The sequence below is a fragment of the Anolis carolinensis genome, chromosome 3 (genome assembly GCF_035594765.1).
Source record: "Anolis carolinensis isolate JA03-04 chromosome 3, rAnoCar3.1.pri, whole genome shotgun sequence".
NCBI classification, from domain to species: Eukaryota; Metazoa; Chordata; class Lepidosauria; order Squamata; family Dactyloidae; genus Anolis; species Anolis carolinensis.
The window spans coordinates 243,430,282-243,448,573 of record NC_085843.1 but is presented as its reverse complement, the minus strand read 5'-3'; the positions used below and the strand labels follow the sequence as shown (position 1 = coordinate 243,448,573).

Sequence of the window (18,292 nt, the reverse complement as noted above, 5' to 3'; positions counted from 1 at the left end):
CTTCTACCAGAATTTCCATCAGGAGTTCTGCTGGGCATTAACTATAAAATCACACTTGAGATCTATATACAACACCTATCTAGGCATTTTCTAGGCATCATCATCATCATCATTTAATTACTTATTAATCGCCCTCCATCCACGATGTTCTAGGCGATTTACAAGATAAAATTGTAAAGGATAAAAATACATACATACAAATATTGATAAAATTAACATAGATTAAAAGCTCTAGTAAAGAGCCAGGTCTTGAGTGCTAGGGTAAAAGGCCCTAACTCACGCATGGCTCTCATATAGGGCGGCAAGGCATTCCATAAGGCAGGGGCAGAAATAGAAAAAGCTCTGCGTCTGGTCCTTTCTAAGTGCACTTCTCTAGGACCCGGTACAAAAAGTAAGTCTCGTTGGGATGGTTGTTGTGACCTCCGATGATGGGAGAAGGAGAGACGGTCCCTAAGGTACGGTGGGCCCTGGCCGTAAAGAGTTTTAAAGGTCAGAACTAGCATCTTATATAGACCACGGTGGAACAATTCTGTAGTATGCTTCAACTGAAAGCCCAAGTGTTTGTTTTAGCTTTAAAAAGGATTCCAGTTAATTTGAAAATGGTGGCACAAGAGTAATGCAGGGGCATCCTTTCCACACTAGAAACTTTCCAGTTCTTAAGATGTATATGTATTATGTTTCTCATGTCTGAGTAACCTACTGTGAGTATTAAGTCCCCAAAACTACCAGCAAGGTACATAATCTACAAGAATCATCAAGTTTGCGGACGATACCAAACTGGGAGGGATACCTAATACTCCAGGAGACAGCAGCAGCATTCAAAACAATCTTAACAGGCTAGAGAGATGGGCCAAAACTAACAAAATGAAGTTCAACAGGGACAAATGCAAGATACTCCACTTTGGCAGAAAAAATGTAATGCAATGATACAGAATGGGGAATGCCTGGCTTGACAGCAGTATGTGTGAAAAAACCATGGACAACGAGTTAAACATGAACCAACAATGTGATACAGCAGCTAAAAAGGCCAATGGGATTTTGGCCTGCATCAATAGGAGTATAGTGTCTGGATCCAGGGAAGTCATGCTACCCCTCTATTCTGTCTTGGTCAGACCACACCTGGAGTACTATGTCCAATTCTGGGCACCGCAATTGAAGGAAGATGTTGACAAACTGGAATGTGTCCAGAGAATGGTGCCTAAAATGATCAAGGGCCTGGAGAACAAGCCCTATGAGGAGCGGCTTGAAGAGCTGGGCATGTTTAGCCTGCAGAAAAGAAGGCTGAGAAAAGACATGATGAGGGCCATGTATAAATATGTGAGGGGAAGTCATAGGGAGGAGGGAGCAAGCTTGTTTTCTGCTGCCCTGGAGACTAGGATGCGGAACAATGGCTTTAAACTACAGGAAAGGAGATTCCACCTGAACATCAGGAAGAACTTCCTCACTGTGAGAGCTGTTCGGCAGTGGAACTCTCTGCCCTGGAGTGTGGTGGAGGCTCTTTCTTTGGAGGCTTTTAAGCAGAGGCTGGATGGCCATCTGTCAGGGGTGCTTTGAATGCGATTTCCTGCTTCTTGGCAGGGGGTTAGATTGGATGGCCCATGAGGTCTCTTCCAACTCTATTCTAGGATTCTAAGAAATACAGTTCTTCAAGAAATTAATAGAAACACACTTACTGAAGGTTGGAACTCTGTGCAAACTCAATGTAAAACTGGAGGAGGGTTCTCGATTTGCCTTTTACGTTCCTTGGCTCTATAGGAGGGCTGGGGTGAAATTTCTTTGGTTTACATTTTAATAGAAACCAATCTAAATTCCATTTTCCAAAATCACAATTATCCTTATGTATTCATACTTCAGGAAATTTTGCAGAACAGTTAGGGTTTTTTTAATGAATAAATTAGAAGTTGTTTACAAAATGCAAATATAAGTTAAATACATATGCACGTTTGTGTATTCTTTTGCCATAAGAATTCCAAAACTGATGCAGAAAAGTGACAGAGCAAACAGTCATTTTTAAGAATAAAGAGAACCAGAATGGTGTGGTTTGAATGCTGGACTACTGCTCTGAAGATTGTGAGTTGATTCCCTACTCAGCCATGGAAATCCACGTAGTGACCTGGGAGAAGCCTAGCTCTCTCATCTTCAGAGGAGGTTGTTGTTGATTCATTCAGTTGCTTCCGACTCTTCGTGACCTCATGGACCAGCCCACACCAGAGCTCCCTATCCGGCCATTGCCACCCGCAACTCCTTCAAGCCAGTCACTTCAAGGATAACATCCATCGATCTTGCCCTTGTCTGCCCCTTTTCCTTTTTCCTTCCATTTTCCCCAGCATCATTATCTTCTCCAAGCTTTCCTGTCTTCTCATTATGTGGCTGAAGTACTTCATATTTGTCTCTAATAGCCTTCCCTCCAGTGAGCAGCAGGGCATTATTTCCTGGAGGATGGACTGGTTGGATCTTTTTGTGGCCCAAGGCACTCCCAGAATTTTCCTCCAGCACCATAGTTCAAATGTGTCTATTTTCCTTCACTCAGCCTTTCTTATGGTCTAGCTCTTGCATCCATAGGTTACTACGGGGAATACCATTGCCTTCAGAGGAGGGCAAGCACACAAAACAACAATAACAAAGGAAATTGTACTAAGCTCATTTAGAGGTGTTTGTTTTAAACATTTTCCACAATCAAGGTTGATTTCTAGATAAGAAAGGGCATCTCAATATGAAAAATATCAAGATCTGCAAGGAGTGTGTGTGTGTGTGTGTGTTTTGTTTCAAGACTTGTTTAAAAAAATTGCATTGGATTTACATTTTAAAAAAATTTCTAGACATTTTTTTGTTTGTGACAACATTGCCTTTGTGCAATTTGCACAAAAGTGTCCTGAAATAAGAAGAGTGATTGAAAAATTGTTTTTAAAAACCCTCTCATAATATCACTTGGGGGGGGGGGCTTTGCATTGTTTGTCTTTCTGTGTGAAAGGAAATAAGGAAACATTTGTATCCTCATGCAGCAAATTAAGTTATCCACGAAGACACACAAATCTGTGCATGCTTTTGAGACCTCTGCCTCCTTTATCAGGCAAAATGTTATAAAAAAGAGAGGATGACTTGATCTTAAGGTCATATCGTAGTCTATATGTTGTTTTAAGATGAAATGGCAAGGAAGAGTCTCCAGTCTCTCAATTTGTGTTTTTTGGGTATTAGGTTTTACCCTGAAGGGCCCCCAGGCTAGCTCAGAACAGGAAAAGTAATACAATGCAATAAACTTTGACTCTCTATTTTGAAAATACAAATATACCCCCTCCCCTGCCTGCTTTTCCAGGATCTGGAAATAATGCCTTGCAAACAATTCAACCATGGGAGTCGGAGAGGAAGCAGGTCAAGCCAGGACAGTATAAACTACTTGTAGAAAAAGTGGAAGGAATAAGACGATGGCAGTTGTATGGATTTCCACAGAAATGTGCCTTTGGCTTGCCATAATAGTACAAGCTGAGAATGCCATATGTGTACATAGACTAGCAGTGGGCAATATACTAGCTATGCTATGCTACACATAATTAGCAAGAGGGCTGTGATTAATTTGCACATTTGAATAAAATTAATGAGCAACACATCTTTGAGAAGACTTCATCTGGTGTGTGATTCCTGAGCTCTGATGCCTGGAAAGATGTAGACAAGTTCAAAAGAATTTAGAGAAGACCAACAATGAGGAATCTACAAGGATGACATGAGAGGAAGACATGAGAGATCATGCTTATTTCTTCATAGAAATGAAGGCCAAATGGATTGGGTGGGTGTCAGAGGTGTGGATTGGATTAGCCTGGCAGCTTTTCAGATCATTTATCTTTCTCATGACACTTTTGATGTGTGTCTTAAAGAGAAATGATGGTTCAAAAGGGCAAGAGACACAATGGCTTCACACAATGGCTTCACACAAAGACAAACCATGGTTGTTTTATGACTACTTAGAAGGGGGGTTGAAATCTCCTTGCTTGAAGATCTCAAGAAGAAGCTGGGCAACCATGTGGTGGAGCTGCTTTGCTTTGTATTATTGGCTTTGTATTATTGGCTTCCCCAAGTGCAAGGAGGAGGAAGCGACATGCATTTCTGATTTTATTCCTGTAGTAACGCTCTTGAGTTTGGTTAGGCTAAGCCCTTGACTTGATATGAAGCCACCCAATACATATAGAATCATAGCATAGTAGAGTTGGAAGAGACCTCATGGGCCATCCAGTCCAACCCCCTGCCAAGAAGCAGGAAATCGCATTCAAAGCACCCCCGACAGATGGCCATCCAGCCTCTGCTTAAAAGCCTCCAAAGAAGGAGCCTCCACCACAGTCCGGGGGAGAGAGTTCCACTGCCGAACAGCTCTCACAGTCAGGAAGTTTTTCCTGATGTTCAGGTGGAATCTCCTTTCCTGTAGTTTGAAGCCATTGTTCCGCGTCCTAGTCTGTAGGGCAGCAGAAAACAAGCTTGCTCCCTCCTCCCTATATCTTCCCCTCACATATTTGTACATATCATATCTGGGTGGGCATTTCAACATCCCTTTCCTACATCCAAGTCTGACCCTTTATCCTTTATGCACCACTGGCTGTTACAGGAAGCAGGTTGACCTGGTGGAGCTATTCTTGTATTCATATATTGTGCTAGGCCTTATTCTCATATGCAGCCAATAAGGTGTTTAGCCTGACTCTGCATCACCTTCAAATGTAGGTGTTGCTTCACTCAACAACCATCTGCTTAAATTAATGTAAAACAAATGCCTGATTTTTAAAAAATGTAAATGCTTTGAAGTCAGCTTGAACCAGTATTACAGAAACATGGTGATACATCCTAGATAGTAGATAGGATATTGGTAAGTTCTGAAGTCCTGGCTCTCAACATGACATTCCCTATATAACACTACCCCAAGGATAATTTTTAAGTCAACTGACTTTATTGTTCTCTCTATTATTCCTCTATTCAACTCTTTAAAATAACACTTCTAGAAGTGTTCACAGCCACTGGGTGCATGTCTTTTGCAAAGTTCATCTATTCAAGAGCAAGCTACTCCAAAGTGTTTTTGATTACAACAGGGATAGCTCGAAACAATGCATGGTTGCTGGAAACATTTTTCTTCCAACTGTGGTACCTGAACTCAAGAGAGAACAAGGAATGGTAGGAGATATCATAGATCCTGTTGTCCAAACATACCAGGGCTTTGACACTGCCAGCCCCGGCTATATTCCACTGCAGCTTTTGTGTGAGAATGAGCCACAGAAAGGAGACCTGAACTGAAGAGCTAAAGATCTTAACAAACCTTGAAGCAAACTAGCCATTGACCCTGTCTGAGCTACCAATGGGACCTAAGGGAACGTGTCCATTTTGAAAATATATGTCCTATAAGAAATGAATGGCAATTAGTAGTGTCAGCAAAGATAACTTACCCATTACAGTTAGCCACATTAGCAGGTTTGACTTTTGTAGATTTGAGTATTCACAGATTTGATCAAAATTATTTAATTCTTCTACTGGAAGTTGACCATGGAATCATGTCAGAGATTCCTAGGGAGGTGTTCTCTCTAAAAAAAAATCTAACCGGTTTTATATTTGCAGTTTGTCCACTTTTGGGGTGGTGTTTCATGCCTCCAATCCTTGCAAATGTGGAGGGTTGACTGTATTACATGTTTCACTATCATGTGTAACAAAGAATGATCCTGCAGTTTTCCTTGCTAAAATAATTGCAATTTTATCAAAGAAATCCTTATAACATTGGAGCGAGCATGCTTGTTAAATAAAAATATCCAACCTTTCCCCTTCCTCATAGCTAGATTAATAACATGAAATCTTATGAACAGATCTCAAAATTCAGCCTTGTGCTGCTGGAGTAGTTGTTCTTGCCTTCCCCAATTTTCAGTCCCTAAAGAAGGATTTTATACGCCTTGAATGGTGCTAGGTGGGAAGGGAAGTTCTCCCTACCCCTGGCTCATATACACCCAAATGCCCCTTGTTCTGGCAGGGTCTGTCTTTGGCAACTCTTTCACTTGGATACGGTAAAATGTTTCCCACTGGTTCACACCTCTCATCCTATTTCTTTGCTTCACCACATTAATTCTTCCCTTTGTTACCATAATATGTTGGGGTGTAGTTTTGTAGCTTGTAACAGTATTATGTAATAATTTTATAATCCACCTGAGATCCTGCCCAGCATATGGTTTCAGAGAACATGCCTTAGTTGTAGAGTTTTTTTTTCTTTTAATTGCTTGTTGTCAGTGAGTACTTTTCTTTAAAAAGAATTAAATCAATATAATCTCACATCCCTCTTGCATATTTCCTCCGCTCCCCTGCCCCCATCCAGACCGCACTGGCTCTACTCCAATTGGTATGGAGTAGCTGTAAAATGCTCCTATCCTTTGTAATTGAGCCAGACTTTTAGTGGGTTGCCTTTGGCAGTGTTGTAAAAGGCAACACCAAGCACAAGGCAAAGATGAGTCAGGCACAGAAAGTCAGTACTAGATAGATTTTTCTTAGCGTAACAAGGCCTTTCTTCCTTTTGGAACGAGGAAGGAGCTATCAATGGAGCTAGTACCCCATAAATCTATATATATAAAAGAGTGATGGCATCACGGCAATTCACAAAACAACAAAAGTACAGGCCCCCCAACCTCAAAATTTGACAACACAACCCATCATCCACGCCTCAAGGTTGATACAACAAAAAGAAAAGAAAAATAAAGTCCTAATTAGAGGGAGAGCAATAATTTTTTTTTATCCAATTGCTGCCAGTTTAGAGGGCTAATCTCTGCCCACTTGGTTGCCTAGCAACCAAGGGACAGCCAGGGTTCAGTTAGGGGACAGGCAGATTTAGGCCTCACTTAGACTTCTTCCACAGATTATCTAATTTGCACTGGATTATATGGCAGTGTAGACTCAAGGCCCTTCCACACAGCTATATAACCCATTTATAATCTTATATTATCTGCTTTGCACTGGATTATCTTGACTCCGCACTACCATATAATCCACTTCAGTGTGCATTTTATACAGCTGTGAAGAAAGGGCCTCATATAATCCAGTTCTGAGCAGATAATATAAGATTAGAAATATACAGTAGAGTCTCACTTATCCAACGTAAACAGGCCGGCAGGATAAGTGAATATGTTGGATAATAAGAAGGGATTCAGGAAAAGCCAATTAAACATCAAATTAGGTAATCGTTATACAAATTAAGCACCAAAACATCATATTATACAACAAATTTGACAGAAAAAGTAGTTCCATGCACAGTAATGCTATGTAGTATTTACAGTAGAGTCTCACTTATCCAACACTCGCTTATCCAACGTTCTGGATTATCCAACGCATTTTTGTAGTCAATGCTTTCAATATATTGTGATATTTTGGTGCTAAATTCATAAATACAGTAATTACTACATAGCATTACTGTGTACTGAACTACTTTTTCTGACAAATTTGTTGTCTAACATGTTTTGGTGCTTAATTTGTAAAATCATAACTTAATTTGATGTTTAATAGGGTTATCCTTAATTCCTCATTATCCAACATATTCGCTTATCCAACGTGCTGCCGGCCCGTTTATGTTGGATAAGTGAGACTCTACTGTATTGTATTTACAAATTTACCACTAAAATATCACAATGAATTTAAAACAAAACTACAAAAACATTGATTATGAAAAGGCAGACTGCATTGGATAATCCAGAACATTGTATAAGCGAATGTTGGATAAGTGAGATTCTTCTTTAATATGAAATAATTACTGGGATAGAATAATGCAGAACAATATAATCTCTAAAACCAGGACAGTAAATAAACAGGGGATTTCCACACAGGAAACAATCAGGGCCAGCTAACACCTCCCAACAAAGTATTCCCATCATCAAAGTCTGGCAAATCCTCTGTTTTCTCAGGGCCACAGACAGTAGAAGCACATAAAATATCGCAAACAATACCACTCTGAAAACAAGGGAATTCCAGACAGGAAACAATCAGGGCCAGCTAACACCTCCCAACAAAAAATTCACTCAGGGAGGAAACAGCCAGGCTTTAAAGCTGCAAGGCCATTACATCCTAATCATTTTTCCTAATTGCAGCATTCATACTTGCCTCCAACAAACAAACAAAAACAATCAGAAATATTGTATATTCACAACCTTTAGGAAATAATATCCCCTGATGGCGCAGCGTGTTAAAGCGCTGAGCTGCTGAACTTCTGGACCGAAAGGCCACAGGTTTGAATTGGGGGAGCGGAGAGAGCCCCCACTGTTAGCCCCAGCTTCTGCCAACCCAGAAGTTCAAAAACATGCAAATGTGAGTGCATCAATAGGTACTGCTCCGGCGGGAAGGTAACGCCGCTCCATGCAGTCATCCCACATGACTTTGGAGGAGTCTACGGACAACGCCGGCTCTTCGGCTTAGAAATGGAGATGAGCACCAACCCCCAGAGTCAGACACGACTGGACTTAATCTCTGGGGAAAACCTTTACCCTTGACCTTAACTACCACCAATTCCTCAATACTTTATTTCCCATACCACCATACTTCGCCACAGCAACGCGTGGCCGGGCACAGCTAGTCCCATATAAAAGCCTTGGCCTCTGAGCTCACGTAACTTTATATTTAATTTGATGCTGATATGGACTTATTTCTGGAGCTGGGAGCATGGGGAGGTACAGCTTCATGAAATCCCCCACCCAGCTGGAATAACCATTGGGAGCCATTGTCCAGAAAGTAACTTTCTTCTCTCTCACGTAAAGAGATTGTGAACAAATCACCCAGTATTATTACCCATGCAGAAAGCAACATTTGCACCCCAAACTGCCTCTTTTCTGAGAGAGATTTGTTTAGAAGGGGTTTGCCTTTCCCTCCCTCTGAAGCTGAGAGAGTGTGACTTGCCCAAGGTTTCCATGGCCGAGAGGGGATTTGAACCCTTCTCTCCAGAGTTCTAGTCCAAAGCTGACTATTACAATATGCTGGCTTTAATAACAATTCATTGAAAGGGATTTTTCTCCCATAGTATGCATATCTCTCTTGTTGTGGGACAAACCCATAGCAAAAAGTGCCCCAGGTAGGTAGAAAAGGAGACAAGTAGCCTGTCCATATTTGTGGAGCTAAGCTTGCATAACTCTGTGTCTCTCTCTCTAGCCTCTAGCTACTCATATCTAAGAACATCCGAAATATTGGATTGAGAGTAATGCTGCAGATTATAGAACTATGAGGTACGGACTAATACAACAACTCCTCCTGCTGCTTCAGGAGATAAATATACCTCTCCCATTTCCACAGGTATTCACAGCCGAATGTTTAAACTTCAGTTTCCATTAGTGTGTGATTTCAGCACTGACCCCTGCATTGCGTATGTTCTCCTTAGCAATGTTTTATTTGGCAGCAAACACACGGGGGTGACCCAAGGGAGCTAGGATGCACTAAAAGGAAAAAGTTTGATGCATGGGTCCTTTGGGAAGAGAGGGGTGTAACTATAAAGGAGGTTTTGCTTCATTAGCATCCCGAGCTCTGGTTTCTACTGACAGCTGTGGTGGGAGTTAGCTGTACAGGCTCCCTTGCCTCGCAAGCCTTCAATTCTGTTGCAAACATTGCTTAACTTTTCCTGTGGAAGGATGAACACCTTTGGAGTAATGTGTGGGGTGAGGAAACCAAGGAGTTTCCCCATGCAGAGGGAGCAACACAGAGCTTAGTCCTTGCATTTTGTGCTGTGCTGCTTTGTGTGCCCTTGGAAAAAAAAAGAGTGAAACCTTCCTATCTACCTGGCATGGCTTACTTACTCTTTGACAAGCCAAACCTTCATAAAATTCTGCTTTTGAATCCCTCAGATTGTGGGAATGGGGTAACATCTCAGCCCTCACCTCCAAGGCAGTAGAAATTTAGGTTTTCAATGCTAAACCCCAGAAATTTCTTGTATTTCAGTATCATGACTCTGAGCAGATTCCCCCTCCCAGGGTTGGGAAGCCTTTGCATCTCTGTTTTGACCTGTATCTCCATCAGCTGTGCTTCAGTGAATATCCAGAGCTGAGGGACAGTGAAAGCTATTGCCAAAATTTCACAATGGTTCTCAATTTGTGGGTCCCCAGGTGTTTTGGTCTACAACTCCCAGAAATCCCAGTCAGTTTACCAGCAGTTAGGATTTCTGGGAGTTGAAGGCTAAAACATCTGAAGACCCATAGGTTGAGAGCCACTGCTCTGAACAAACCCCCCCCCCCAAAAAGCCCATGGTAGATTCACCATGTGTGTGTGCATTGTCTTCAACTTGCCTGTCAGTTTATGACAACCCAGTGAATTTCATAGGGTTTCTTAGGAAAGGAATACGAAGAGTTGATTTTGCCAGCTCTTCTGAAATATAGCTTACTACCCTCTTTTTCTTTGCTGGTCTTTACAACCAAGTACCAACCAAGCCGAACCTGCTTGGCTTCCAAGATCAGAAGGAATCTGATGCCTTTAGGACAATTTAGTCAATTCAGCTTTACCTTATGGTCTCCATATGTCAGAACAATTTTAAGGCATATAACAACACATTAGGATATATGACCACTCTGTCTCTCATCTCTTTAGTATCTTCCCAGTTAAACATGTTTTTCTATGAGGCACAAGCATAGATTGGAAAAGTCACTTCTTGGACTTTGTCTCCCAGGATCCCTTGGCTAGTTTGCGTGCTTTTCTATATTTTGGCATGATCTTTTGAGTTGCTTCAGACAAACCAGAGATCAAAATTTATCAGTCTTTAATTTCTGATCAGAATTAAAGCTATTCATCCCTGCCTAGGAGCAGCTCTTACTGAATTAAGGAGACTTCCTTTTTGGATAGAAATGCATTGGATTGCACTGGTAGAGAAAATGTTGATGTCCCATTCTGGACTATTGTAAAAGTTGCAAAATCTTATAACATCTGAAAGTCTAACATTTTTATGACAGATGCCTTTGTCAAATCAGTTTGCTGTCACCATGCATTTATTAAGCTTGACTGTGTAGCAGTCAGAACATTCCTAAGCATTAGTCCCCCTGCCCCAAACAATATTGCATGAAGGCCTTTAATGTTTTCTCACATAGATCCAGTGTTGCCAATTGTTGGAACTATTGAAACAACTATGTTTTTGGTATTTTCTTAAATGTCAGCCACTAGAGAAGGGCACCACATGTTTCCCAGCACGTTAAGGCGATGTTTACTCTTTGTTCCCCTTGTCCTCCCAGCCCCACCGGGAGTGTTAATCAGCTGCAGGGTTCACCCAGAAGATTGCGCTGTTCTTTGCACCACTGTATGAAGCTTGGGAATGTGCTATTTTTATCTTTAAAAGGCATGGCCCAGGATATGTCAAAAGCTCATCTGGAATAAGTAAAGAAGCTCTTTTTTTCCAGCTGTGGGGGCTGTGACTTTTCCAGATAAAGAGAAAACTTTTAATTGTAAATGGGAGAGGTCCATTACTCAATAATAACACCATCTGCCATTTTGCTAAGATGGATTGTGTTTCTTGCATGAGAATACATGGGTGGTGTCACGATCAGTGTATGTGTGTCTATGTGTTACTTGTTGGTTCTCTTCTCTGGGGATTAGGTTTTATTTGGCTCCAAAGTCTTTTTTCCTCTACGATGTTTCTGGGTTTAATTTAGATTCCACCCCCAACCCTAATTGTTCTACTTCCATATGTTGTGTTTATCATTTCCCTGTTTAGTTTCTTTTATAGATTCCGAAAACAGTTTCTGCATCAGTGCATCATCCGTGACACATGCAGTCAACAGGTGGCTCCCTGGATCTCTGACAAACGGCAATAGTCAGAAACGGGGCACTCCCCGGGGGAAAGCCTTCAGGCCCCTTCCTGGAATATCGGCAAAGTGTGAATCTTGTGATTCATCTTGCCTTAGCCTGTGCATACATTGAAAGCATCTGCATTTAATTTGAATGTGTGTTTTCAAACAGAGCTTGGTGGATGCGGCCATTTTCAAAAATAGTAATTTATAAACCGGAAGCCACATTTTAAAGAATGAGGCTGGGTTTGCGTGGCGGGGGGGGGGGGGGGGGATGATAAAACTCTAGTCCAATGTTCAGCCAATTCTAATAAAATATACATTTTAAGAGCGCCCACCATGCATCTTCTGCTGAGTCCCACTGTTGAGTGGCCTATATCTTGGGCTAGAATGTGAGTGTGTTGCTGGCTCATGGAGAATACAAAATCCACCCCACTAGGGAATGTATTCATTAGAAACAACGAGGTACTTTATTGCTGTCATATATTCAGGAATAGTCCCTCATTGCCATCTTGTATTACCCGATAGAACTGATTAAAGTTACTTTTTGGACTACAGCTGTTTTGGACTATTCAGCCAGCACCCAAAAAACCTTTCACAGGCTTCAAGATCTAGATGTTGTTAGGTAACATGGGATGAAAGCATCATAAGTAAGCCAGTGGTTTGTTTCTTCAAATGCTCAATACTCTAAAACAACCTTTCCCAGAGAGTCTCTTAAAATTCACTTCATCTTCATCAATGTAGGAATATGCTGAGAATACAGGGGTATTACTGCATTGGTGGCTGCTCTGGGATCACAGTATTGCACAGGGACAGATATATTTGGCTTTCCTAGGCTTGTGAGAACATGCTAGTACAGTGGTTCTCAACCTGTGGGTCTCCAGGTGTTTTGGCCTACAACTCCCAGAAGTCCCTGCCAGTTTACCAGCTGTTAGGATTTCTGGGAGCTGAAGGCCAAAACATCTGGGGAACCACAGGTCGAGAACCACTGGTTTAAATGATATGATAAAATCACATATTTTCTCAAACTTCAGATGAATTTTCTTGAAAGTTCAAGTAAGCATCAGGAAAGCAAACAATGAGATGTGACCACCTCATGTCAAATGCAAGGGGATAGTAGTGGCCTCCCATCTGCCTCTTTGTCCTGAGCTCCTTCACTTTTAATCTCACTTGAAGAACAGAGCTGTGCAACTTTGACCTCCAACTGTCCTGCTGCCCTCTGGTGTGGTAAATCCTACCTCATTGATTCAACGGTTAGTTCTGTCATTCTTCTGAATGTGGAATGGAGATAGAAGAAACCATCTTATCCTTGCCTAAGGCAGCAAAAGATCTTGGGCCAACTTTATCTGGAAGCGCTCTCTTTTGGAATCAGCAGCGCATAACTTGAATCTAAATATGCTTTGATTTGCAGTTGCAGTTTGCTATGACCTCTTGTTTATTCTATGGATATTTCCCTGGCATCTAAATAACCTGGGTTGCTTTGAAAATCCCAACTAGTTTTAGGCAGCTCTTTCAGAAAATCCTGGCCTCTGCTTCATGCCATATTGCTTTAATAATAGGAAGAATGTTCCCATGTGGACATTAAAAGGTTACTAAGAATTTATGAAACAGTAATCTTATTCCCCTTAGTCATGGCAATAACTCAACATGTGTTTACACAGAAGGGGTTGCCTCATACAAAATGATGACCTGAGGGGTTGCTATACCAAATTCTTCAGCAATATGTTCAAGTAAACTGCAGCCCAAATGTCCACAACATGCAGGGTTTTCATTTTCATTTTTAGTGGAGTGTGTTTGGTTTTCCCAGGCTGGGAAGTAATGCAACTTGTGAAAACTGTCTTAACAACCTCTCTCTCTTTTTCTCTCTCTGTGTATTTGTGTGGAATTATCGGGATAGAAAAGTCAAATGGATTCATTTTTGAGATGATCTGTCCACAGTTCCAGGATTTTGGAACATATATATAGAGAGAGAGCCTCTGGTGCCACATGCACCCTTTCTATAGCATGAACATTGGCTCAAAATAATAAACCAGCATTTACCCAGATTATCAGAGTATTTCAGATGTATTCCTAGATCACTCAATATTTTATACAAAATCATCTCTTCTCTTGACTGTCTTCATCATTTTTTAGTCCTTCATCAATGGGGATTGGCATTTGATCAACAAATAATCCTCGGTTTAATAAATATATTCAGATTAGTCCATAGGTGGAACATTGCTTTTAGTAGTTAATAGAACCAAGAAAATACTAATTACTGTTTTCCAGAAGGCTCCAACATCACGCTGCTTCCAAAACTGTTACATAGCACTATGCCAAAACATCTGGAGAGTTCCTTTGCTTTCTCCACAGAGCAAATCACATCAACTTGATGATAGGCCCGACTCCTGGTTATTCATGTTCTGTGTAGGGTTGCTAGGACTGTTTACAAAAAGAATGGTCCTCTGGGCTTCTATGCATGCCTTATGGCTAGGAAATGCTGCTTTGCTTGTTTAGAGTCGAGTGCAAAGAACTGTTATTCTATACAACTTTCATGTAAGCTCTGTGTGAACCTATACAAGTTTTCCTTCCATATTATTATTATTATTATTTTAATTTTAACACAAACAGTCTAATTCAGAAAGTATTATACATTCAGGATACTTAGATACCATCTCTACATCATTCTTCTGCAAGCTTTTTATAAAATTACTATACAACTTAAATTTTTAATATTTGGATAGCATTTTCCTCATACACCCATATGAACATTATGCTCAAAAATTTGGGTTCACCTTATCATATACACTTTTACAAGTTCATCTTCTTTCTCTAGTTTCAAAAGCCATTTATGCACTTTTTACATTACAAGGCCATCGTGTTTCCACAATTTTAAATAAAACTCCAACCTTTATGACTGCATTTCTCTTACTGCCCTTAAGATGGATTTAAGCAAACCAATTAAGATCCTTGCTTCCTTAGAAAGCATCTGTTTTGATGTTGTCTTGTTCAAAAAAAATGGAGGAAAACCGACATAGTTCCATAGGAGACAAACCCAATGAAAGAGTGGTGGGATTTGAGATGGGAAAATCTTTGAAACACAGTTCTTTAGCCCTTGGAGGATTAAATATATTCGCAGGCTTATTAAATTTGACAGCAAAAACTTTATGGTGTCAAACACTTTTAGAGCAGTGTTTCCCAACCTTTTTTTTTAACCAGGGACCACTTGACCAGGGAGCACTTTGACCAGGGACCACTATCCAACATTAGTACCAAAAGGGTTACCAATAAATTGCATTGGATAGACCACATCAGCTCTAGTTTCTGATACAAAACATATGCCATCCAGTAGTCGCCATCTGCTCGCCCACAAAAAAAACATATTTAATAATATAATGCTGATGTTGTGTATCCAATGCAATTTTCTGAATCAACACCCTAAATAACCCCAGGAATAGGCCTAAAAACGAAGACACCTGTGGGCTGTGTTGTTATCCTTGGTAGTAACAGTGAGGCCACGGACCATAATTTAGTTCTTGTGGACTACTGGTAGTCCACGGACCACAGGTTGGGAACACTGTTTTAGAACCATCTTGCTTTGTTCCATAGTGTAGAAGTTACTGGTTTTTAAAACTACAACTTGCAGAATACCATGGCCATTCAGCCCACAGACTAAGAATCTTGTGGAGTTGCAATACCCAAAATATCTTTACAGAGCTCTGCTTTCCCTTCTACAATACTTCAGTATGGCTTGCTTCCATTAAAACATTTTTGATTGGCATATTAAAAGCATAATATGTAACTGCAGATAAATAACTTTGTTCTCATATGCACCCATTGTTGAAGCTGCCTTGTTTAATTTGCCAGATGCAGAGATGCATAGCTGGCATGGGTAGTAATTCCATTTGAGTGAAGGAACCAGGCAGTGTTAGGGCGTTGTGGGGTCATTTAAACAGACCTTTAATATATGAAATAATATGAGCTAAAAAACTTTGCTTTCCTTGTAAATAGATCTCCTTCCTTTCACTACATTCCTGCCCATTGTTCACCCTCCACCCTTATACCCACCGTGAATTCTCGCTGTCTAATATAAATCAAACAGCGAACGCTCATTGGTTGGCAGGATCTTGCACAATTTGGTTCCAATTGTAAATTGAGCAGGGTCAGCCTAATGAATTAATCCTAATGGGATTCTGCTTTTGTTTGGGTCATAAGATGTTGTCCTAAATCTGCCCAATAATGTCCGAGCACAGTGCCAGAAGCGATATTGGCACTCTCCTCTTTTGCTTAAGCTAGTTTTCTTTCATCGGGCCAAAAAATGGTTCTTTTTGACTGTACCTGATAATGCTAAATGACCTTCAATGTAAATTAATAAAGACTTCACTCTCTCCCCATCACCACCATACTGTTGTTTTCTGCCAAAAAGTTTCCTCTCTGTAGTTGTAGCACACTGCAAAGATAACCTGGTTTTTGTTCACTCTTAAAAAGTGAAGCTGAATTATGAAATGATGACTTTACATACTTTGGGAGAATGCTTAGGGCAGTTTGTTTAACCTCTGGTTTGCAGGTGTCTTTGTTTTGTTGTCATCACCATCCTCAACTACCATGACAAATTATGGGTGACGGAGGGATTTATCATCCAGCAACTTCCATCATCTCCAGTTTGGGGGAGGCTGGATATATTTTTAGCACTTTGTCTATCTTAGAAGCATTTGTGTTCAGCTTTAACTGCAAGTAGTTTTTCATATTTGGCAGATCCACAGTATATAATTGAATGATTTGGACCAAAAGCTAAATGAGACACGGTTTTTCTCATTTTGGGATAGGAGAAAAATACTGGAGACTGAGGGAGTGTTATGCTTTTTTTTCTCTTGTGAGCCCATTACACTATATGACACACCCATGCATATTTATTTTTGTGAAACATGCAACGAAAGCAACCCATGTCACAGACCTCTTCCTGTCTGGTTTTACTGTGTAGTATCAGTCACATATACTGTATCATGTCTCTAACTATGTATCAAAAGTAGAGCTGCAAAGCTTATGACAGAATTCAGTGCAAATTAGTGAATGGAGGATTGTATCTGCTATAAATTAATTTGGTAGATTAACTTCTGTTTAATTGGTCAAACATGCTGTACTCTAATCTTTGGTTCTCCAGTGACTCCAACTCCCAAAAGTTCTGGCTAACATGCCCAATGGTAAGGAATTCTGGGAGCTTCATTGCAAAATACCTGGAGGACCAAAGGTTGGACGCCACTGCTATAAGCAATACCTCTTCCGAACTGGAATGCATGCATTGCCTGAGCTAAATTGTCCATCATCTTGTTTTGCAGCTATGGACATTGGGTCTTCATTTTGCTGTGCTCAGCTGCCCCGTGATGCTTTATTCTCAGGCTCTGCTGAGATTCCAAGCCTGGGACTGGCCACTCACGCATACACATAAAACATTTTTTGAGCTCTGAGTTTGCTCACCAGGGTGAAGCAGCCTCCTCTCCCCTGCCCCCAATATCACACCTGCATCTCAGACCACATTCCATCTATAAACAAGGGCTCAGCTTCTTTCCCCAGCAGAATTTTTCCTGCTGCTTTCTGTACAGGCCAGAGTTCAGGAGGTTTGTGGTTTCTTTCCATTCCAGAGAAGTGAGTGATCTCTGTGTTCACATGGAACACAAAATAGTCACCAAGTCCGAAGGGGCTTCTTGGTGGGGCAGGGTGGCAGGGTGGACTGATTTGGGCTGGGTCTTTCTTGTGAAATGTGCCTTTTGCTGGTAAGCAAGGCTCCACTTGGAAAAATGTTGGCATGCAAGACACGGGTATTCATTTACTAACACCCTGCCCAAAGAGAGAGAGAGAGAGAGAGAGAGGTCAATGAATATTTTGCAGTACAACCTACCCAAACTTAATGGAGTTTGTGGTCTAGCTTAGGAGCCAACATGTTCCTTGTCTTAGAAATGTTGCCAACCTAAGAGACTGACTTTGTTGCATGACCAAAACTACAAATTACAGACACCATAATATTTTACATTACTAGATTACCACCAAGTCAGCAAAATGTAAAACATAAAAAGCTGTTCCAAAACAGCGATGTTGGATTGTGTTAGACAGCAGAAGTGGAAAGGACATCAACTCCAGCTCCTGCTGCGAGGTAGAAATATGCACACGCTGGCTTTATATAGGTCAGTGTGCTTCATCAAGGTTGCAATGGCTATAGTCCAGACAAATGCCTTGCATATAAGCAATAGTTATAAGTCAGTAGTGGATAGCCCTTGGTCATTTTCTTGCATTCTGAGGTGTTTTGTCCAAGATGACCCCTTAAAAGTGTAATTCTACCAGATTTTTTAAAATATGGAGAATATAGCTGAGGTAGAAGTCCATACAGATTGAATGTTCCCTTTCTGGAAATACAAAATGCTTCAAAAGTCAAAATTGTCCACATGGATGGTTGAGGTAGTGGCACCTTTACTTTCTAATGCTTCAAACTTCGCTTGATTCACAAAATTATATAAAAAATTATCTATCGAATTACTTTTGCTGTCTACCCCTGCACCTTTTGACTAAGGATACAA

The 18,292-nt window shown here is 40.8% G+C and overlaps 1 protein-coding gene across 3 annotated transcripts in view; it reads left to right on the top strand.

The window, feature by feature from the left end:
* sned1 (sushi, nidogen and EGF like domains 1) overlaps window positions 1–18,292 on the top strand; it is a 69,096-nt gene that overhangs the window by 8,956 nt on the left and 41,848 nt on the right. The window lies entirely within an intron of this gene.